The sequence below is a fragment of the Giraffa tippelskirchi genome, chromosome 3, assembly GCF_054371585.1.
Source record: "Giraffa tippelskirchi isolate mGirTip1 chromosome 3, T2T-mGirTip1v1.2.pri, whole genome shotgun sequence".
In the NCBI taxonomy this organism is placed as follows: Eukaryota; Metazoa; Chordata; class Mammalia; order Artiodactyla; family Giraffidae; genus Giraffa; species Giraffa tippelskirchi.
The window spans coordinates 79,264,046-79,287,693 of NC_137277.1; the positions used below are offsets into that span (position 1 = coordinate 79,264,046).

Here is a 23,648-nt window from a genome sequence, read left to right on the forward strand (position 1 = left end):
ACACTTCCCATCTTGTTTTACAAGGCCAGATTTCCCTAATATCAATCAAGACCAGACAAGACTATTCCAGTCCACTACACACTCACTAGAATGACTAAAATGAAAGTGACTGACAATACCTATGTCAAAGAGTGGATCAAACAAAATTATCATACATTCATGGTGGGAGTGTAAAATGGTACAACCACTTTGGAGAACTCTTTGGCAGTTAAAAACAAAAAATATACATTTACTTTGTAATCTAGCTGTCCCACATCTAAGTATTTAATCTGAAAGAAGTTAAAACATATTGTTCACCAATATCTTATACAAAAGTATTCATAGCAGCTTTATTTGAACAGTAATAACTAAAGTCTGGAAATAGCCCAGGTGGCCAACACGAAGGTGGATAAACAGTCCGTGGTATACAATAGAACAAAAAGCATGAAACAGTTAATTTTGCTGAACAAAAGAAGCCAGACACAAAAGAATGATTCTTGAAAAATCAAATCCAATCAATGATAATAGAAATCAGGGCAGTGGTTGCATGAGGTTACAAGTTGAGAAGGTCTGAGCACAAAGGAAGGTTCTCGGCTAATGATAGTGGTCTATAGCTTTATAGGTGTTTGGGTTACTCAGGCATATTCATTTGTTAGATTGGATTGAAGTGTATATTCAATATCTGTGCATTTCATTGTATATGATTATACTTTAATAAATATGACTGAAAATGAAAAGAAAACTTAGAAGCAATTTAGGCCACTTAAAAATTGCAAGCTAAACTAAATTTTTCAAGTAGGAAACAGTATTCACCCCTAAGAATCAGTTAGCTTATTTTTTTAATGTTAGAAAAACTGAAGCACCTTTCAAAGAGATTTTAGAAATCTCATTGTCTCCTTGCATGATTTTGCAAACTGTAATTTTTATGAAGTGAAAGGTCACTTATTGGTGTCTGACTCTTTGTGACTCCATGGACTCTACAGTCCATGGAATTCTCCAGGCCAGAATACTGGAGTGGGTAGCCTTTCCCTTCTCCAGGGGATCTTCCCAACCCAGGGATCGAACCTAAGTCTCTCACATTGCAGGTGGATTCTTTACCAGCTGAGCTACAAGGGAAGACTAATTTTTATAGTAAGTTGAATTCAGCACATTAAAGAAGTCTTTTTCCCTTCTCTTTAGGATTTGATATTCAACTAGTTATTAAAAATTCTCTATCCAGAAACATACCAGTGTCAGTGTTTCTCTTACCGATGGGCCATATTCTAACCTTTTCTTTCTATAAACACATTAAGTCAAAGTTAAATCAATCTTATCTTTGCCACAGACTCTGTTTGCAGCAAGTTTAATTCTCAGCAGTCTTATAATTTTATCAGTCCCAGATCTCTAGTTAATTTTTCATTAAATATAATTAAGAAACTGAAGTAATTCAGTTTAAGAATCTTCATAAGTTCCAAAGAGTAATTAAAAAGCTTCCTTAATTCATTGGAAATTTGATATTACGTTTTTATTCACCAGAGAGAAAACAGAATCGAAAGGAGCCTTCCCACTCTGTAATATTTTAGAACTTTGTCTATTTATCTGTAAATAAGAGAGAAAATTCTAGGTAATAGGATTGTCTGAGTTTGGTATTGTATGCAAAGAGATTCATCATGTTGTGAAACCATATGCTTCTTTTTCTGTATTAAGTATGTTCATCATTATAGTGTTACTATAGGTTTAATATAGTTTCAAGAAAAAAAGTGAAAGTATCAGAAAATAAAAATACTTGTAGTTGCATGATCCAAATGCAGCTATAGCTAACACTATGGAGTATTTCTTTTTGGGCTACTTTAAAAATAGATTAATAAAATATTTTATTAAATATTGACAATATAAAAAGGAACACTTAAAATGTATTTTAAGGCATAAAGAGTAACGATAAAAAGGAATACCTGTGTATCCACTGCCAACGTTAAGAAATAGAAAGTTACTAGTACAATTATCCATGAACAACATGGGTTTAAACTGCATGGAATCCACTTATACACAAGTTGATGGTTGGTTGAATCTCTGGATGCAAAGGAACTCTGGATATGAAGGGTACCCTATTATGAATTAACCTCCCATTGTTCAAGGAGCAACTGTATTCTTAAAGCCCTATGTGCCCGACATGAGCCAATGCGTCTCTCCATCCCTCTGATAACCATTATTCTGAATTTAATATTTATTATTCCCCTGCCTTTATTTATGGATTTACCACATGTGTGCCTCCCCCTCTGACATTCTACCACATTGCTTAACCTCTCTTACATATTTGCCACTCCTTCTGACACTTCTTGCTGCAACCTTGATACTTTCTTTAGATCAGCCTTTTGATTTTTCTAATGCTTTCTTCAGCTGTGTCTAATATTCTATTTAACTTATTCAATGGGTTTTTCATTTCTATTACTTGATTTTTTTTATTTCTAGAAATACTATTTGTTTTCCTCAAATCTGTTTCTTTCTTCTATTTTAATAGACCTTCACTCTGTTCTCATATTTATAGTTCTTCGTTTAATGTCTTTAAATATATTAAACTTGTTTTCTATTTTGTGGCCAATTTATATATTTTAAATTTTTGCAAATCTGTTTTTGCTGTTGTTTTTTACTGTGTCATTTTCTTGGATGTTTAAAATGTAGACTAATATTTTTTTCCTTGTGCTAATTTTTGAGTCTTAGTTGTAACTGTATTTCTACAGAAAGGGTTTGTATTTGAATCAACCAAAAAGTCTGGGAATACTACCAACTGGGGCCACTTTTGAATTTCAGTTCAAAATAGGTAGTATGAGTTTCAGGTCCTAACATTTTCAGAGGGTAAGCTTGCAGTTAAATTTTCAGGGAAGATATTTTATCCCCCACCTAGTATCAAGTTTGTTTTCTTTCTTTTTTAAAAAATTTTATATATCTTGTTTATTTTTGGTTACACCGGGTCTTCATTGCTGTGTGATGGCTTTCTCTGGTTTTGGCGAGTGGAGGGCTCATCACAGTGGCTTCTCTTGTTGGAGCACCAGCTCTAAGTCATGCAGGCTTCAGTAGTTGTGGTATACAGGCTTAGTTACCCAGCAGCATGTGGAATCTTCCTGGACCAGGGATTGAACCCGCATCTCCTGCATTGGCAGGTGAACTCCTGACCACTTGTCCACTAGAGAAGTCCCAAGTTTGTTTTCTTGATGTTTCCTACTGTGGAATAGGCTTGTTTCTGCTTCTCTTTTACACTAAATATGCTGTTCTCTGGAACCCAGCTTTACATGGGATCTAAAATTAGACTCCCTGTGTCCTATAGACCCTAGGATTTGTCTCCTAAACTTTATGCTAGGTAATGTGTTGGTAACTGCTTAGGAACTGGCTATCTGAGAAAGAGTTCCTTGATTTGTAGCATTTCCTGGTTTCTGTATTATAAATACTCTCATGGCTGATTTCAAGTTACCAAGTTGGAATTATTGAATTGAAGTTGCATAGTAGCCAGCGGCATCACTCCACTGCTACATGGCTCTGAAAACAAGCTCAGTTCACCAGTGTTTGGCATATCCCTCAAAGTGGAAGACATTTGAGTAATTACTTACATCCTTGGAGTTCTTTGAATTTGTTTTAGGCTTCTGTGTATCTCTACCAGCTTGGCAATATGTTTTGTTTATATAACTTTTATTTTGTATTGGAATATAGCTGATTAATGATGTTGTGATAGTTTCAGGTGAACAGTAAATGCACTCAGCCATAAATATACATGTATCCATTCTCCCCCAAACTCCCTTCCCATCCAGGCTGCCACATAACATTGAGCAGAGTTCCATGTTTGGCAATGTGTTTTAAAAGGAGGGGTTTTATTTTCATTTTAGCCCAGAATTTCTTTTCAATAAAAGGGATATTTAGGGTACATGTTCAGCTTTATTGCCAAAAATAAAATTCTGTTTTCTCCCCTTTTAAAAATATGATGTATTGTTTTTATTCTGAAACTGTAAAGATAATACATGTTAATTATCGAGAATTTGAATAGTAAACAAAAGTGCGGAAAAAAATATTAAAACCATCCACAAGTTCATGATCCAGAGCTAAGTACTCTTAGGTACTTATCTTTCCTGTCCCTCTATTATGAATGTACATGTGCATATCTCTGTTTATTTCTATCTAATTTCCATCATGCTATATCTACCATTTTATAAGCTCATTTTTATTTCTTTATAATATTTAATGAATTTTGTGTCGTTAAATAAATCTCTGCTGCCCATTTTTATGACTGCCTAGTGTTCTCTCACGTGAGAGTGAACTATAATGGCAGGTGATTTATATTGTTTCTAAGTCTTTACCAGTATAAATAATACTGAAGGGAAAGTAGGAAGTGTGCTTCTGGTCAGTTCCATTTTCCGCTAGGCAATGCATTTTTTTTCTATCTTGAAATTGAGACATTCTTCCTCTATCATATTAGACCATTTTTCTCTTTTCTTATTTCTGCCTTGCTCAGCCCTACCTCATTCTGCAGCATCTCACTTTTTCCTGCTATATCTCTAATTCTTCATCATTAATAATTCTTTATAGATCTGTATTTTTGCTTTGTCAGCCAAACATATTAACCATTTAAAAAAAATGGTACCATGAAGGGATAAATAGTTAAATGCAGTTTTTTAGAAGGCTGAAGGGAAAATCTGCTAAATCTTTTCCATTTCTATGTTCACTAAAATCAGTTTTGCTCCTGTATATTGATGGCGCTATTAACTATTGATATGGCCACCTTGTAAACTATCAAAAGTATTCCTTCTCAGCAAATAAAACTATTGCCAGCCTATTGTGGCCAGTTTGGCAAAGGTATGGAGACAGCAGAGCAGAAGCAGTCAGTGATGCCAGTGCTCACAAAAGAAGTGAGTCATCACTTTATGAGCAATTACACTGGAGGTCAGTCCTTGCTTACTGAACACTCTTCATTCTCCTGCTGCCCTGATACTTGTTTTCACTGATTCTCTTTTGGAGTAAATCATCTGTCAGGAAAGGACAAAGCAAGAGGAAGTGAAGGAATGATTCCATATTGACCCCTGGAAAGAAAATAAAATAGTTAATATAACACCAACTTGAAGTAGGAAGAGTAAGTCATATTTCCCAAGAGATTTATGGTCAAAAGGACATCGAGACTGTTATTTTTAATAACTCAATAATAATGGATTTTGGAATATATTTTATATTAAAGCTAATTCATCTAAAAAATCAGGTTGTGGAAATAAAATAAAAGCAGCCTCACTTCTCTGATAGAAATAGTTGGCAATCTCATATAAAATCAGAAGCTATTAAATATCAGACTTTAGTTCTAGAAGGATTGTAGATAATATTTTTGACTCAATTCAATTTTCCATTCTCCAAAGTGAATGAGATACCTAGAAAAGCTCTCTTCTACCCAACTCTTTCTCTCCTATTCCACAGTAAGAATTAAATATTAGTCAGTCATATAGCTGATATTCAACCCCATGTACTCTGACACATAATATATAAAAGTGATATATATATAGTCTATTCAATCAATTCTGTTCACCCTTTATCCAGAAGCAAAAATAATTTGTTAATATCACTCTCCCTAGCCAAGTCCTGATGTAACATTGCAGTAGATGATAAGAACGTAGATTTTTCTTTAGATGATTTGGATTTGAATACGACACTGTCACTAGTAATCTTTGTGACCATGGCCAAATTATTTAATTATTTCTTCCATTTCTTTATTTGTAAAATGGGCATGATGAACTCTACTTTCCAGGTTACTTTCAGGATTAAATGAGATAACATGTGTAAAGTACCTAGTACAATACTAAGATAAATGTGCTAAATACCTTATTAACCATCAGCGTCTATTAAATGGTCACACTCAGTTGAATTTATCTAGTACTTACTGAGTGCTTATTTATGAGATAGTGGTTTGGTAAACTAGAAGAGCATAGGTCACATTTTTAACATATTTATTTTTGATAAAAGTTGTATACACTTAAGATTTACAACAGGATGATATACATATATATATATATAGCGAAGTGATTACTGTAGTCAAACCAATTAACATACATTCTCCTCACATAGTTATTCTTTTGTGTGTGTGTCATGAGAGTGCCTGAGATGTACTGTCTTAGCAAATTGCCATTGCTCAGTACATTATTATTAACTATACTCGTCTTGTTGTACATTAGATCTCTAAACATGTCTATTCTAAATAACTAAAACTCTGTACTCACAGACTAGCATCCCCCTATTTCTCCATTCCACAGTCCCTAGTAAACACCATCCTATTTGCTGCTTCTGTATATTTGACTTCTTTTTTCCAGTTTTATTTATTTATTATTATTATTATTTTTTTTTTTTTTTTACTTTACAATATTGTAGTGGTTTTGCCATACATTGACATGAATCCGCCATGGGTGTACATGTGTTCCCCATCCTGAACCCCCCTCCCACTTCCCTCCCCATCCCATCCCTCTGGGTCATCCCAATGTACCAGCCCCAAGCACCCTGTATCATGCATCGAACCTGGACTGGTGATTCCTTTCACATATGATAATTTACATGTTTCAATGCTATTCTCCCATATCATCCCACCCTCGTCTCTCCCACAGAGTCCAAAAGACTGTTCTATATATCTGTGTCTCTTTTGCTGTCTCGCATACAGGGTTATCGTTACCATCTTTCTAAATTGCATATATATGTGTTAATATACTGTATTGGTGTTTTTCTTTCTGGCTTACTTCACTCTGTATAATAGGCTCCAGTTTCATCCACTTCATTAGAACTGATTCAAGTGTATTCTTTTTAATGGCTGAGTAATATTCCATTATGTATATGTACCACAGCTTTGTTTTCCATTCGTCTGCTGATGGACATCTAGGTTGACTTTTTAAGAGTGCATATTAGTAAATGTCTGGATTATTTCACTTAGCATAAAATTTTCCAGGTTCATTGCAAATGGCAAGCGCTCTCTCTTTTTTTAAGCTGAGTAATATTCATTAGGTAGGTAGGTAGATACACAGATAATCTCAAATTTTTATCCATTCATTCACTTCTGAACACTTGGGTTGTTTCCATATGTTGCCTATGTGACTTATGCTTCAATGAACATGGGAGTGCAGATATCTCTTTGAGACATTGATTTCATTTCCTTTATTTGATTTCGTTTCCTGTATACCCAGAGAAAGGATTGCTGAATCTTTTGACAGATCTATATTTAGTTTCTTAGAGAACTTCCATACTTTTTCCTTAAAAGCTTTACCCATTTTTATCCCCACCAACACTGTACAAGAGTTCTCTTCTCTCTATATCCTCATTGATAACTTGTTATCTTTTGTTTTTTGATTCTAATATGAGAGATACTAGTCATAAGCCTACCTTCGTGAAGTTTACAGTCTAGTTGAAAAACAAGTTCTACACATTTTAAGCATGTACTTGACAATATAAAGCAGTATGTAATTAAACATGATATACATGGGAAAAGCTCTGATTTAGACAAGGGAGTGAAGTTTGTGTGGGCTAGAGAAGTAGGCAGGTCTTTTGAAGGAGATTTAGCACTCTTAATAGCTCAACTGTTACTCTTAATAGTAGAATGAGAAGAGCTGAGGCTTTAGTGTCAAATAGGAATGATTTGAATTCTGGCTCTGCCACATCTAACAAATTTATTTAGCTTCTTCGTTCCTCAGTTCCCCAGTCTGTGCCATGGGGAGGAGTAGCCATAGGGTTGTCTGGAATGTTTAACAAGATTGTGCATTAGAATGGTGAGTGCAGTTCTTGACCTGTGCTGGGTGCTTTATGAATGTGGTGGGGATATAGAAAATGCTGTAAATGAAAGCTGTTAAGGAGAATGAACATAGCAGCTACACAAAGATCAATTTTTAACAAGCCCCCATTTTGTATTTGGTGTGATTTTAAAATAAAAAATAAAAACACACACACACACACAAAAAAATATCTCACCTAATAAAAAAATAAATAAATAAATAAAATGTAAAATTTAATAAAAAAAAAAAATAAATAAAATATATTAATTTAAAAGCTGGCCCTAATTGTTTTCCTAATTAGGCTATAGACTATTTTTTAAATATGGAGAAGAAAATTGAGTAACTAATCAGAATATGAAGAACCTATTATATTAATGAATAAAATGAATAGTAGAAAAAAATAAAATAAAATAAAAGAAGATGGGAGTTTAATAAAGATTGTGATGATCATACTTTGTTATTCTTTTTGAACTTTTTAATAAAATACCAAGGATTTTTTAAGCTAAATTATTAAATTTAAATAAGTTTCAGAGCCAAAAGCTATCCATGAATCATTTTCATCCTTTGTAGGGTACAGAAATTTTTAAAAACCTTCTGTACCATAGTGTTAATTTTAAAATCAATTTATTTCCTAAAGCTCTGTTTCTATTAATAATTTTTACTTTATTCCTTTCCCTTTAGATATAATTCTACTTTATATAATTTTGTCTTTTTCTAAAATTATATTTATTGTTCTCATAATAACACCTACACAGTTGAGTACAAAACACAAAAGCCATCAAGAGTGCAGTTATTAATATGCCTACAAGATAAACATGATTGAATTACAGGTATTTACATCTCTTATGGATAATCCATAGGCAAATATGTTGAATAATGAAAACCTTCATTGGTGTTCTATTAAATTAGTGAAAATCCAGTGGTAAATATTAGTATAATATAAGGCTTGAATATTCATTATATTCCTTCCACTTTTGGATTTTTCTCTCATTTGAGAAAAAATATTCTTATCATTTCCATAACCCTGGCTGTACCAAATATCATAAAGAAGCCATTTTAAAGAATAATTTCATCATCAGAACTTTAGCTCCTTTCTTTAAAAAAGAAAAATCTGGATTACTCTTTTAAAAGTTTGGATAACATCAGCATTTACTTTCCTACTAATAAAACTTTGGAAACTGAGCAGTAATTAATTAATCACAAGTTCATTAGTGGTACTTATGTGGATGAAAGGAAATTCATCCAGGAGACAGAAACCAATCAGTCAGGGTTAAGACACAGCATGGGTCAAGGAAAATGAAGAAAATTGAGTCAGTCGTGGGCAGGACTGGAGCTAAGAGCTTTGTATGCTAGAGAGTAAAAGTGACTCTTCAGGACATTGTGCAGACAAGGAGCAAAATGCAAGGAGCCATCTTAGTGAGCAAAGTCAGCGCTGGCCACCATAATTGGACCTTGTAGGTGCTGCTTTGACAGGAATTCACAGCTGAGATCTCCCCTTTCACTGTAGCAGCCCAGGTATTTCTTAGGTAGCCTCGGCATTAATGTTGACTTTTAGGCTGACCTAGCCATGGAGGAGGGCATGGCAACCCACTCCAGTATTCTTGTCTAGAGAATCCCATAGGCAGAGAAGCCTGGCGGGCTACAGTCCGTAGGGTCACAGAGAGTCGGACACAACTGAAGCGACTTAGCCCAGCACACAGGATAAGATATTCACTCTCCTAAAAGGGAATCTTTGATATCTGTGTGGGTGTAAAAGTCAGAGGAAATCTTTTACATCTAAGGAGTCTAAGTTTCTATGGACCAAGTACAGGCTGATTTCTTAAGCTTTTTATTATTCTTTGGGAATTATCTATCTCTGAGGCAGGTCCTTTCCAGTAATAGTCGTGCCCTTGAGTTTGGCATTGACAATTGTTTCTAAAATCATAGCTCCAAGATGCTCCTTGGTAATCCATTAGACACACAAGGAGAAACATTACTCTTTCAGGTCACTGCGACTACATTTATTGAATTTCTGTTTTAAGGTATTAAATGCTTAGTCAGTCAACCTTTATTGAGCACACATTGTGTATCCCAGCACTATATTAAATGTTGTAGACAGGCAGGAAAGATATAATAGATGAGGTTCATTCCCTGGTCTAATTTCAATACAGGAAAAATAAATGTTAAAGACAAAAGAGCTCTTGAAATGAAACATTAAAATGTAAAAATTAATGTAGCACATTTTGTGTATGTACCACACTCCATCATTCATTTAACAAATAGTTATTGTACAATAGGATGTATAAGACCCTAGGATAGTGCTATGATGTTGTAAGCTTTGAATATACCACAGCCTGGCCTTACATTGCTCATAACCTAGGAATAATTATGAAAGGTAGATAAGGAGTTATAACGCTTGCAATGTACCAAGTAACTGGACAGACTGAGATGGATACAACTAAGAAAAGCATTAGAATAGGTGATATTTGTGCTGTGCCTTAAAAGGTGAGGAAGCTGCAATGGGAGAACATGTACAAAGCAAGTCCACACAGAAGGAAAGCTCAGAACAAAAGACAAAAGTATAGCCTCTCTGTGTTAGTCACTGATGCTGTGTAACAGATTTCCCCATAACTTACTTGCTTAAAACTACTGTAATTATTTGTTATTCTCATGGTATTTATGGATGAAGAATTTGGGACTGGCTCGGTTGGCTGGCTCTGCTTTGGGATCTCTCATAAGGTTGTATTCACATCCTGACCAGGGTTGCACTCACCTGGAGGTTTGACTAAGGCTGACGTATATGCTTGTGAGATGATCAAATCATGTGACTAGTAGGTTGATGCTAGCTATGGCCGGGGTTCTTAATTCCTTTTCAACTAGTCTTTCCGTGGGCCACTTGAGTGTCCTCGTAGTATGTGGCTATCTAGTGAGAAATCCAAGAGACTAAAGTGGAAGCAGTAATAACATTTCTAACCTCAGAAGTCACTCTGCTGTATTTTATTGGCCACACAGACTAGCACTCAATTAATGTGGGAAGGAGCCTTATAGGAGGATAGAGATCGGGAGGTGAGGACATTGGAAATCATCTTGGAGATTGATACAAGACTACCCACAATGAGGATGATTTTAAAATACTATATAACAGTTTGCAAAATCAGGTGATATACAGATATGTGAGTCAAAAAATAATTTTAAAAATAATAAAAATTATGTGCAGCATAGTTGGTTTTGGATTCATTTGTAGATATCTATCAGGGATTTGTCTACCTTCCCAACTAGTTAATGTGGATACCTTTAGGGTAAAAATGGTGTCTTTTTTCTGTTGTTTTCTTCAGTACCTAGAACACTGCTTGGTAAATTATAAACGTTTCATATGTGTTTCTTGAAGAAGTGAATTAATGAATATTTGAATGAATATGATCCAAAAGATAAATTTAAAATATCAAAACCACAGGGTAAAGTCTTGATTCAGGAGAATGTGAGAAGCTACAGAAGTGAGCTAGGCTCTGCACTGAATCTAGAAGAGAAGGTAAGGTGGATAATTAGAATTGTAGGTGTCATCCAGGCTAGCCAAAGCTACCCCTGGCAGACATGATTATTCTAGTCACTCACAAAGTCCACCTTGTGGTATAAATGAGGGAGTGGTTGGATGAAATAGACTGCAAAACACCCAGAGAGTTTAGATGATCAAATCAGATCTCTGAATTCTGTCTCTGAATTAGCCAATCAAACAAGTCTTGCCTCTGAATGTTGTCACTGGGGACACAGCATGTTTACTGTGACATATTGCTATTCTTCACCTTAGAATGTCTTTGGTAGAAATGGCAAAGAATTTGGAGTCAGTTATTTATCATATCATTTGTTCTTCACAACCTTAGTTCCTGGCCAGGCCAGTTGTACTGAAGTCCCAAGTAACCCTATGGTTCAACAAGAAGCAAAGAAGCAAAGTTATGGCATAACTGCCATAAGGCAGTTGCAGCGCATCTGGAAATCCTGAACCTGGAGCCTGGATAGGAGGCCTGAGTGCTGAAGGCTGCTAGGCCCTGAAGCCCCCACACACCCATCCCCTTTCATAAAAGTATAAAAGGCAGTGAGCACACCTATGGGATCTTCGGACCTGGTGGATTTCTCTCTGCATGACGGCTAGGACTCCAAATTTTGGGAACATGTCAACAAAGGAGCCCTGGGAGCCAAATCTACTCACACCGTTGTGTATCCTTCATCTTGCCCATCTTGTTTGCTTATTAGAACAAGGGGAAAGCACTCTTAACGGGGCCTGAGTCAGCATTCCCCAGGCCCTCGATCCTGCACCAGCTGTTGTGGCCTGCCCTCACCCCACCCCTGAGCACAGCACTAACTAAATTAAACCCATTTATGTTCAAACAGAACTATAAAGGTTCTTGGAAGCATGGAAGGCTACGTGGTATCCTTTTGTTTTCTCTTATTTTATTTGAAGCAAGTGTTTAGAGTTGTTTTGCATAACTCCATTAAAATAGAGGAGCGGTGGAGTACTTTTCCTCTACACAGGAGCTACTGTTAGAAGCTGGCAGGGATGGCATTTGACAGGTGAAACCCCACTTTCCACGCATGCACTTTCTTCGTGAGGTGTGCTAAGGGCTACATCTTCTCACAGAGGTAGCATAGCTGAGCAGAGACAAAGCCAGAGAGAACACAAACGCAGCCATTATGCTGGCAAGAAACGGGCCCAGGTTACAGTAAACGGTACAACAGCTAAAACCAAAGCTCTGTGTTTTCTTTCAGTGCTAACAAGACTGAAAATGTTTCAAATGAAAGGGCTGAAATTTAGTTTGGACAGTATTATCATCACTTTTTGAAAGAACAGTGTCTCAAACCAGCGCTAAGAGAGTACATGACCAGACCTGGAGACCGGGTCAGAAACGGCTGCCACTGAGACTGACTGAATAGAATCAACATCTATCCCTACACACCCTCACCCCGCACCCACGCACCCTTGCTCAGCTCTTACCTGCCGCCCACTCTGTGCTGGAAATAGATCAATAGACTGCTCTGTCAGACTTACGAAAGGCTGACAGGCGCTAAAACCTCTCTCAGACTGATGTGCAGAGTGGGAGTTTGCCCAAGGGGTTAAGAGTTGAGGTTTCACAGGGTTTCTCTATACATGAAGAAAATTTGTGGAGTTGAGATGTTAACAAAACAAACTAGATTTGGGTCTGTAACAGTCTTTGGGTTTTCCGTTTCCTAAGTCCCCAGTCGGGTCTGTTCCCTTTCTGCCCTCCCAGCCGCCACAAGCTTTGTCCCACAGGTGGATCCCCTTTTGTCCTATAGAGAACGTTGGGGAGGAACCTTGTTTAAATAATGCTGATTCAGCACCATGTCACTGATGCTGTCCATCCTTTTTATTTTTATTTATTTATTTTTTTCATCCTTTTTAAAAACATTTTATTTCTTCATTATTTTTTGGCCGTGCTGCATCTTTGATGCTGTGCTGGCTCTCTCTAGTTGTGGTGATCAGGCTCTTCACTGCAGTGTGCTTCCCACTGTGGGGGACCTCTCTTGTAGAGCACAGACTTTAGAGCAGGAGCTCAGTAGTGTGGCACACAGACCTAGCTGCTCCATAGCATACGGGATCTGCCCAGAACAGGGATTGAAGCCGTAACTCCTGCATTAGCAGGCAGGTTCTTTACCACTGAGCCACAAGAGAAGCCCCGATGCTGTTGGTCCTTAGCTGAGTTTGGTGACCCAGGCTTGCAGTGACTGCGATCCTGCCACGGAGTCTCAACATCTCAGTCCTAGGTGTGAGTCTCTGTCCGAGGTCTCCCGGAGTTATAGACCAGGTAATTCTGTGTTGTAGGCTCTGTCCCAGTTCTCCTACCTGGCCACTGACCAGGCGATCTCTGACAAAACTTGCCCAACTGCCTCAGCCTCTTGAACTTGGGCATTGTTTATCCTGTTTCTCAACTCTGTTGCTCATCAGCGTTGCCCAGGAAGGGCTTTTGCTTTTGTTCTTTTTATACTTTTCCCCATTTTATTGGGAAAAAATTGACATATATCACTGTATAAATTTGAGGTGGACAGCACAATGGCTTGGTTTACATACATTGTGAAATGACTTACCACAGTAGGTATAATTAACATTCATTTTTCTTTTTTTTTTTATGATGACAGTATACATAATGTAAGATTTACCATTTTAAACACTTTTAAGTATACAATTCAGTGGCATCAAATACAGTGTTGTGTAACTACTAGCATCTATCTCCAGAGCTTTTTCATCCTCTCAAACTGAAATTCTGTGCCCACTAAACACAGACTCTTCTTTCTCTCCTCTCCCCAGCCCTTGGAAACCACTCTTTTATTTTCTGTCTCTATGAATTTGATTATTGTAGATACTTCATAGAATTGGAGTCATATGATATTTGTCCTTTTGTGTCTGGTGTTCTTTTACTTAGCATAAGGTCTTCAAGTTCCATCCATGTTGTAGTATGTGTCAGAATCTCCTTTTTTAAGGCCAAATAATATTCCATTCTATGTATATATCACACTTTGCTTATCCACTCACCCACTGAGGGACATTTGCCTTGTTTCCACTTTTTGGCTGTTGTGAATAATGTGGCTGTGTGCATGGGTGTACAGATATCTTTTTGAGTTCCTGCTTTTGATTCTTTGTCTATATAGCTAGAAGTGGAATCACTAGGTCATGTGGTAATTCTGTGTTGTAGATTTAAGAAGTGCCAGACTATTTCACACAGCAGCTGCATCATTTTACATTGCTACCAGCAATGCACAAGGGTTCCAGTTTCTCCATATCCTTGCCAACATTTGCTATTTTCTGGGGATTTTTTGACAATAGTTATGCTAGAGGATATCAAGTGATGCCCAGGGAGTTTTAAAAATTACCATATCCTCTGGATCAGTCCTAGAGACTCTGATTTAATTGAGGTGAGGCCTTGTAAACAATATTTTTTAGAACTTTCCCAGGTGATACTAGCATGCAGTCAGGGTTGATAACCTCCAACGTGTTCTTGGCTTATGCTACCTGACCTCTGTCTCATATTTCCAGGCTGCCTTCCTGATCTCACATGAAGATACAAAAGCCTAGAGGGACTTGCCAAGTATACACAGCAGTAATTAACAAAGGTCTGTCCAACTCCAAACCCTGTGTTCTGTCCACTGTACCCCAACTGTACCCTAAAGGGTGACACAGGATTCCCAATGCAGTCTGCCAGAATAGATCACACTAAATCATTGGATCTGGATTGTGTGGTATATTAGTTTCTAGGGCTACCATAACAAATTACCATAAACTGTATGGCTTAAAACAATAGAAATTTAGTTTCTCACATTTCTAGAGGACAGAAATCTAAAATCAAGGCATTTGCAGAGTTGGCTCCTCCGGGAGACTCTGAGAAATCCTTCCATGGCTCTCTTTTACTTTCTGGTGGCAGCTGGCACCCCTTGGCATTCCTTGGCTCATCACTCCAGTCTCTGTATCCATCTTTACCTGGCTTTTCCCTCTGGTCTTTGTGTCTTCTCTTCTGTCTCCTATAAGTATACTGGTCATTTGATTTCAGGCCTGCCCAGAATCCAGGATAATTTTACTTGAGAATCAACTTTGTTATATCTGAAAAGACCCTTTTTTCAAATAAGGTCACAGTTGCAGCTACCTAGAGTTAGGAGTTGGACATATTTGGCAGAGGTTGTGAAGGTAAGCGGGCTTCTTAAGTGGTGCCAGTGGTAAAGAACCTGCCTGCCAATGCAGGAGACACAGGAGACACAGTTTCAATCTCTGGGTTGGGAAGATCTCCTGGAGGAGGGCACAGCAATCCACTCCAGTATTCTTGCCTAGAAAATCCCATGGACAGAGGAGCCTGACAGACTACAGCCCATAGGGTCACAAAGAGTTGGACACAACTAAAGAGACACAGCATGCATGGGAAGGCAGGCAGGGGCACAGACATCTCATTACAAGGAGTTTTCTGTTTGTCTTCTAATTGCAATCAATTCCATTGAGTCAAGAGTTCAGCATATGCCAAAACTCAATCTGTTAGGATCAAGGCTAGAACTGGAATCAGATTACCAATGTGGCCACCTAATCTTTGCCTCAGGCCAAGGAGGCTGCCTGACTTTATAATCTGTCTGTAAGGGTCTCTGGAACAAAGTGTAGTCCCTAAGGTAGATGTGAGGCTGCCTAGGTGCTAATGAAGTAGTGCCAAGACCCTCCAAGATACCACAGGAACGTCCAGAGTAGAGCACATGCATATTTTCTCTCCCACGATAAAAAGATATTCCAGAGCAACAGGGCATTGAAGCTGCTCTAGGATGGAAGTGTCTGGGGCAGAAAGCACCAATATCTGGGAGCAGCTCTACTGATAGCATTTACTGCCTCCCAGTTAGAGATCCAAGTCTCCTTGGATCTCTCCCTGTCTCCTTACTCAAACTTACCTCATCTAATCTTTGGTGTCCACACTGCCCCCATGATGATTCTGACTCTTCTTGGAAAGGAAATGACAACAACAAAATAAACCTCCTTCTCACAGAACAGGCTGGGGCCTGTGGTGAGATGGGAGGGCTCCTTACCAGGCTGTCTCACTCTTCAGCTAATTTACTGTCCTGTTTAGATCAGAAAGGTCCATCCCTAAAGGTCCATCCCTCCAGACCCTGTATCTTTCAGCAGTTTGAGGGGAAGGAAGTACATTTTGACTCATAAATACCTCCACAACATGCCAGAATCAGGGCAGCCCCACTTTTCCAACTGCGTGGGCATCTGGTATGCTGAGTGTAAAATCCTGAGCTGAATTATTTTCAGTTTTGACTCCTTTGATAAGGTGTCTTAAGTGAGAGCATTTTGTTGCTCAGCTTTACAGAGAATTGTACTCATTGTTCTCACTCATTTTCTTTTAATGACTGGAATGATTTTATTACAAGCTATGACTCCTTTATGAGTGAATACATCTGAGAATCCAAACGCAGTCTCCCAGTGGACACAGCCATTTGTAAAACTGTCAGGGATTCTACAGGAGGAGGTTTTAAGAAGTGAGAGAAGCAATTCATCAACTCTTCATGCATATTCTTCTGACTGCCAAGGAAATTAAATTTATTTTTACCTCCTGAAACCTCAGCACATGTTTATAATATAGACATAATATGTGTTTAATGTTAATCTGCAATCAATTTAACCATGGTGATAAAAACATTGCAGTATATATTTTTTCCTCTTTAGTAGTTTTCCCTTAGCATATCCATTGATGATCTAATTTGTGGGTCTATATCCTAAAGGTTTTTTAAGTTGACAATTTTTTCATTGAAATGTCTAAACTGGTCATTTTTATATTTTAATTTCTCCTGTTAGGATGTTTGGTTAATTATACAGAAATAGTACAAGTTCAGGGGAGGATCATATTAATCTTTGCTTCCAAGTGCTTAGAGGAGTGCCTACTTCATGGTAAGTATCCCACAACTGTTTACTGAAATGCACATATGCAAAGTGGGTTTGTGCCTTATATACAACACATAAGTTTAATCTCCCCCCAAATTTCATTTTATCCATTGTTAATAGTTCTGTTTGTGTTTTATTGTAAGCATTCTCAAATCTTAGTAGGGTATTTTTGTTATATGTACACAAAACAACATGAATATGAAAGTTGTAGTGTACAAAAGGCCAATAGATACATGTAAAGATGTTCTATCTCATTGATAATTAAACAAATGCAAATTAAAACTGTAAGATAATTTTGTCTGTTTGACACACGTGTAAAAGTCTGATAACATTTTGAGCATTTTGAGCTGATGAGAGCAATGCCATACATTGTTGATGAGAATTGAAATAGATGTATGAATTCAAGAATGAAAATGTTCATTTCACTTAAGAGAGTCATCTCAATATTGGGAATCTAGCCTACAAAAATAATTGCACAAATCTGTAAGTACACATGCACAGAGAACTTTGTATTAATGAATAATTTTAAATAATCTCAGTGCCATCTGTAGAAGCAGGAATAAGGAAACTGTGGTTCAGACAATGGAATATAATGCAACTTTTAAAAAGAACAAACTAGATCTACATAGCCCAGAGGATGGTCAGGGTATATTTCTTTGTGAGAAAATTAGTTATGAAACAATGTGTGTATAGAATAATCCTGTTTTTATTAGAAAAAAGTGGGTGTTTATATATATGTGTGTAACTGGGTAACTGTATGTGTGTGTGTGGGTAAGAATATAGGTATAAAGATGAAAAGCAGTGTAAGATTGGGATAGTGAAACTCCCCTCAATTTTTATTCTGTTAAACTTCACTTCAGTTCAGTCGCTCAGTCATGTCTGACTCTTTGTGACCCCATGAATTGCAGCACGCCAGGCCTCCCTGTCCATCACCAACTCCTGGACTATGCAGACTCATGTCCATCAAGTCAGTGATACCATCCAGCCATCTCATTCTCTGTCATCCCCTTCTCCTCCTGCCCCCAATCCTTCCCAGCATCAGGGTCTTTTCTAATGAGTCAACTCTTCGCATGAGGTGTCCAAAGTATCGGAGTTTCAGCTTCAACATCAGTCCTTCCAATGAACACCCAGGACTGATCTCCTTTAGGATAGACTGGTTGGGTCTCCTTGCAGTCCAAGGGACTCTCAAGAGTCTTCTCCAACAACACAGTTCAAAAGCATCAATTTTTCGGTGCTCAGCTTTCTTCACAGTCCAACTCTCAAATCCATACATGACTACTGGAAAAACCATAGGCTTGACTAGAAGGACCTTTGTTGGCAAAATAATGTCTCTACTTTTTAATATGCTGTCTAGGTTGGTCATAACCTTCCTTCTAAGGAGTAAGCGTCTTAATTTCATGGCTGCAGTCACCATCTGCAGTGATTTTGGAGCCCAAGAAATTGAAGTCTGACACTTTTTACACTGTTTTCCCATCTATTTGCCATGAAGTGATGGTATCCAATGCCATGATCTTAGATTTCTGAATGTTGAGCTTTAAGCCAACTTTTTCACTCTCTTCTTTCACTTTCATCAAGAGGCTTTTTAGTTCCTCTACACTTTCTGCCATAAGGGTGGTGTCATCTGCATATCTGAGGTTACTGATATTTCTCTTGGCAATGTTGATTCCAGCCTGTGCTTCTTCCAGCCCAGCGTTTCTCATGATGTACTCTGCATATAAGTTAAATAAGCAGGGTGACAATATACAGCCTTAATGTACTCCTTTTCCTATTTGGAATCAGTCTGTTGTTTCATATTCAGTTCTAAATGTTGCTTCCTGACCTGCATACAGGTTCCTCAAGAGGCAGGTCAGGTAGTCTGGTATTCCCATTTCTTTCAGAATTTTCCACAGTTTATTGTGATCCACACAGTCAAAGGCTTTGGCATAGTCAATAAAGCAGAAATAGATGTTTTTCTGGAACTCTTGCTTTTTCGATGATCCAGTGGATGTTGGCAATTTGATCTCTGGTTCCTCTGCCTTTTCTAAAACCAGCTTGAACATCTGGAAGTTCATGGTTCACGTATTGCTGAAGCCTGGCTTGGAGAACTTTGAGCATTACTTTACTAGCATGTGAGATGAGTGCAATTGTGCGGTAGTTTGAGCATTGTTTGGCATTGCCTCTCTTTGGGATTGGAATGAAAATGGACCTTTTCCAGTCCTGTGGCCACTGCTGAGTTTTCCAAATTTGCTGGCATATTGAGTGCAGCACTTTCACAGCATCACCTTTGAGGATTTGAAATAGCTCAACTGGAATTCCATCACCTCCACTAGCTTTGTTCGTAGTGAGGCTTCCTAAGGCCCACTTGACTTCACATTCCAGGATGTCTGGCTCTAGGTGAGTGATCACACTATCGTGATTATCTGGGTTGTGAAGATCTTTTTTGTACAGTTCTTCTGTGTATTCTTGCCACCTCTTCTTAATATCTTCTGCTTTTTGTTAGGTCCCTACCATTTCTGTCCTTTATGGAGCCCATCTTTGCATGAAATATTCCCTTGGTATCTCCAATTTTCTTGAAGAGATCTCTAGTCTTTCCCATTTGTTGTTTTCCTCTATTTCTTTGCATTGATTGCTGAGGAAGGCTTTCTTATCTCTCCTTGCTATTCTTTGGAACTCTGCATTTAAATATCTTTAGGAGACCTAAAAAAACTGGTCATTATCCCTTAATATCAAATATCCAGGGTCCAAAGTTCTAATTATCTCACGAATGTCATATTTTTGGATAATTTGTTTGAATTAATTTACAAACAATATTCACACTTTACAATTTCTTTTGGTTCAGCATTGTTATATCTTTTAAATTGAGTCTAAAGATTCTCTCCAAGAGGGAGGGGATAAAGGTATACATATAGCTAATTCACTTTGTTGTACAGCAGAAACTAACACAACATTGTAAAGCAATTATGTGTAATAAAAAAAATAACCACTACAAAAAAATAAAGATTCTCTCTCCATCTTTTATCCCTCTTGTTATTTATTTTCAAAGAAACTGGGTTGTTTGCCCTGTAGAGTTTCCTACAGTTCGACTGAACTTCTGTGGTTTTTTTAAACATATTCTTCTTTTGTATTTTGCAAAAATTGATAGTTAGATCCAAAAGATTTATCAGATTCAGGTTTAAATTTTTTGTCAAGATTATTTCATAGTGTGCTGATCCATAAAGAAGAATATAATCCTTTGTTGTCTCTTTTTGTGATGTTAACATCAATTGGCACTCTCTACCTAGAATTTTTAATTCATAAGAGATTGTAAAAATGGTGACATTCTACTTCTATCCTTGTTTCTATATTTATTGGCTGGAATACATCCCTCATCTCTTATTTGGTTACCTACTGTTACAATTTGCCTAGGAAAGATAGAATAAATGTTTGATTCTTTCTTTTTAATAGTTTTTAAAAATAAGTTATTTAGCTCATATCCTTTAACAGTGAATAATTTTAAAAATAATATGAACTTATGGATTTAAATATATTTAATGCATTTCAATACATTGTAGTTTTTATCCTTATTGATGCTCAAATCTTTGCCATTTGTACCCAAGGGGAGGTTCTTCAGTTGTCCTCAGAATTTTTCTGCCACACCCTGCTAGTTTTGTCTGTCGTTTGTCTTACAGGTTCCTACTATCTGGTATAACATGGTATTCTAGGCTCATCTTGTAGTTTCTAACTTACATTGGAATCAGCCATTTCTTCAAAGAGAAGAATTTTTATTTTAAATTTAACATATTGAAGTTCATTTGTACATGAGTGGGAATAATCCAGATTAGAGGAGACAACTGCAGAAGCACGATCATTGAGTAGGTAAGAACGGATGGGGTAGGTGGAAAGGTTGATTTTTGAGTGGAACACATAATTCATTGTGATGGTACATTGGGCAAAGCAAAATTCTGTGAAAATGTAGGAGCCGTATGGATGATTAGAAAATAAAACTCTGCCTTCACAATTCTGGGTTAAGTGCTACATTTTCCACTTATAAATTCTACACTCAAAGGTATAAAATTCAGCTAGTCATTTCCTTGATCAGCAAATATGTTGAACACGTTTGTTTTTCTATAAATAACTTCCACAATCAAGAAATTCTTATCACTCTAAAAAAAAAAAAAAAGAAAAAAATCACAAGATATTTGACTAGCAATACACTAAACTTTGGGGATATTCCATAGATTGTTAACAATTATTTCAAACTCAAAAGAAAAATACCTAACTATCAAGGTTTTAAAATTGTTTATTCCTCAATATTTTTCTCTTAATTGCCAAGCTGGGTATTTATAATATTTACCCCTAATATATTTGAAAATTGAAATATATTGATCTTGTGGTTTCTTTGCCTTTGCTGCCAATAAGAGGATCTCTTAAAAGTCACAACATTTTCACCAGTGACCATCTCTGGCATACAAATTGCCCTTCTATCATGTCTGACTCGACTAAAGAGTCCCCCCGTGACACCTGCTTTCCCTTCATACTCATTTTTGCTGGTGGATCTATGCCATTCCTTTCTTTGCAAGGGTTGTGATATGATCTCTTCTCCCCACTTCCTTCTCATGTTTGTTTCAGTATGTTTTAAAGGAAGCTGTCAAGGAATGTCTGGATACTGTTTTTAAAAATGCAAACTCACTTCTGTCACCTTTAGGCCTGGTGGAAATAGGCCACATGAGACTGCCATGCTCTCTCTTCTCCCCAGCATAGCGCCTGCTTCCTACATTTTTGGTTCACCTGGATTGGGAGCAGTTTGGAAGAGATACGATGAGTCTGTCATTTTGAAACTGGAAATATGCATTTTAATGCCATTCAAGCAAGAGACTACAGAAAGAAAACCTTAGAGCAAGATCCTGAGGATAGAAACAGATAGGAAAAAAAAGAAAATTAGATGTGAAAGAGTACTCATAACAAAGCTTGCAGGTTTGAAATAGTGCTTTGAACTAGGAGTGAAAGAGGAAACTGTTCTCCGTTCTCTCCTTTCTTTCTATGACATTCTATGCTCTCTGGAACCAGAATCCTGAAATTGAACTACTTATGAATGGTGCTAACATGGTACAGGTCACCAGCATCAGAGTTAAAAGGTATTGTTTTGGGGAATTTAACTAAAATGATTAGAAGATAAGACTTTATTCTAATTTTTTATTAATTTTCACGCTGCCTTTCAAACTATCAAACTATCTTATGAGCTGTTTTTCAAAGTACAAATTAGCATCCAGTGACTCAGTTTGCAGAAGTATTTACTCTAGGATTCCTTTAAAATAAGAACTTTTTACTGTTTGTTTCCAGACCATTAACTACTTGACAGAGAATCTATGGGTGAGTTAAGCAGCCTCATGTACAAAAGTTGGAAATTGTTAGACAAAGATGAGAAATGAATGTTAAATAAATTATAGGGAGATAGGAAAATAGAATTGATTTATTGATCTATACATTTTAGGAATATATCTATTTGTGAAAGTGAGATAGAGCCTTAACTGCCGCTCACTATGCACATAGTATAATTTTGTTGTGTTGTTACAGGGGGTAATCAAGTGTGTCCCCCTTACAACAATGGAAATACTTACCATTGTTTCCTTATTCCAGTCTATTGATGTATCTGCATACTATTTGACATACTTATATATCTGCATGTTGCTTGTGAAAATGCAGTGTCACTGTCATATATATCCCAGAGAGTTATTAAACTTTAATGAGCTTCAGTTAGTGATAAATCTTATAGCCATAACATAAAATAAGATGGTGAAGTAAGGCAATTATCTAGGTAATTTGGGAAAACGCAGACTTACTTCACTTAATGCTTCTAGATATTTTTAAAATGTCCCTCTAGAATTTAATGTAAGATTTATACCGCTGAGTGATTGGAGTGGGGCTGAATTTTAGCAACCCTATCCATGACTGCTTTTGTTCTAATCTGGCAATTAAATCACATGTATTGAAGGAAACCTCTCTCATTTTACATGACTCTTTGGCTAAAAGTTGAAATCCAGTAACTACTTCATAACGCTTATTCAATTCAACTCAAAAATACTGAGTTCTTAGCATCTCTGCAAGATACAGAGATTACTGAGTCTCTAGTTTCATGAAGTTTATGATCTAGTGAGGAACACTGAAATAACATAACTTATAATGTGATACACTCTAAAAGTAATGTCTAAACAAAATTCCATGGGTATAAAGAAAGTAGAGTGATTTGCTCGGAAAAGTCTTTGTGGAAAATGTAGCTTTTAAGGCTAGCCTTAAATGATGAGGAGGTTTTTCAATAGGCAAAGATGTTGGGGGTTAATTTTCTGAAGAAAGAATACAGAGGCAGGAAAACACAAGACATCCTTGGAGAATTGTGAAATGTCCTGTGGTACTAAAACCTAGGCTATGGGAATATGGTATTTGGAAATATGATCTGGGACCAGAATTATAGGGTTTGGCAACATAAGACAAAACTGAACCTTCCTAATTGGCTGTAAGTAGCTGGGGAAATGTTTTGAGCATAGATGGTTCTGTTTAAGGAAGGT

At 37.0% G+C, this 23,648-nt stretch overlaps 1 long non-coding RNA gene across 3 annotated transcripts in view; it reads left to right on the forward strand.

The window, feature by feature from the left end:
- LOC145541864 (uncharacterized) overlaps window positions 1–23,648 on the forward strand; it is a 39,804-nt gene that overhangs the window by 8,482 nt on the left and 7,674 nt on the right. The window contains exons 3-5 of one of the 3 annotated variants that reach the window (XR_014079364.1): window positions 14,752–14,828; window positions 17,041–17,133; window positions 20,775–20,961. This is a non-coding gene — a long non-coding RNA (uncharacterized LOC145541864). Of the gene's footprint in view, window positions 1–11,587; window positions 12,119–14,751; window positions 14,829–17,040; window positions 17,134–20,774; window positions 20,962–23,648 lie in introns of those variants that run through there. The other 2 variants (XR_014079365.1, XR_014079363.1) reach the window with 2 other exon arrangements.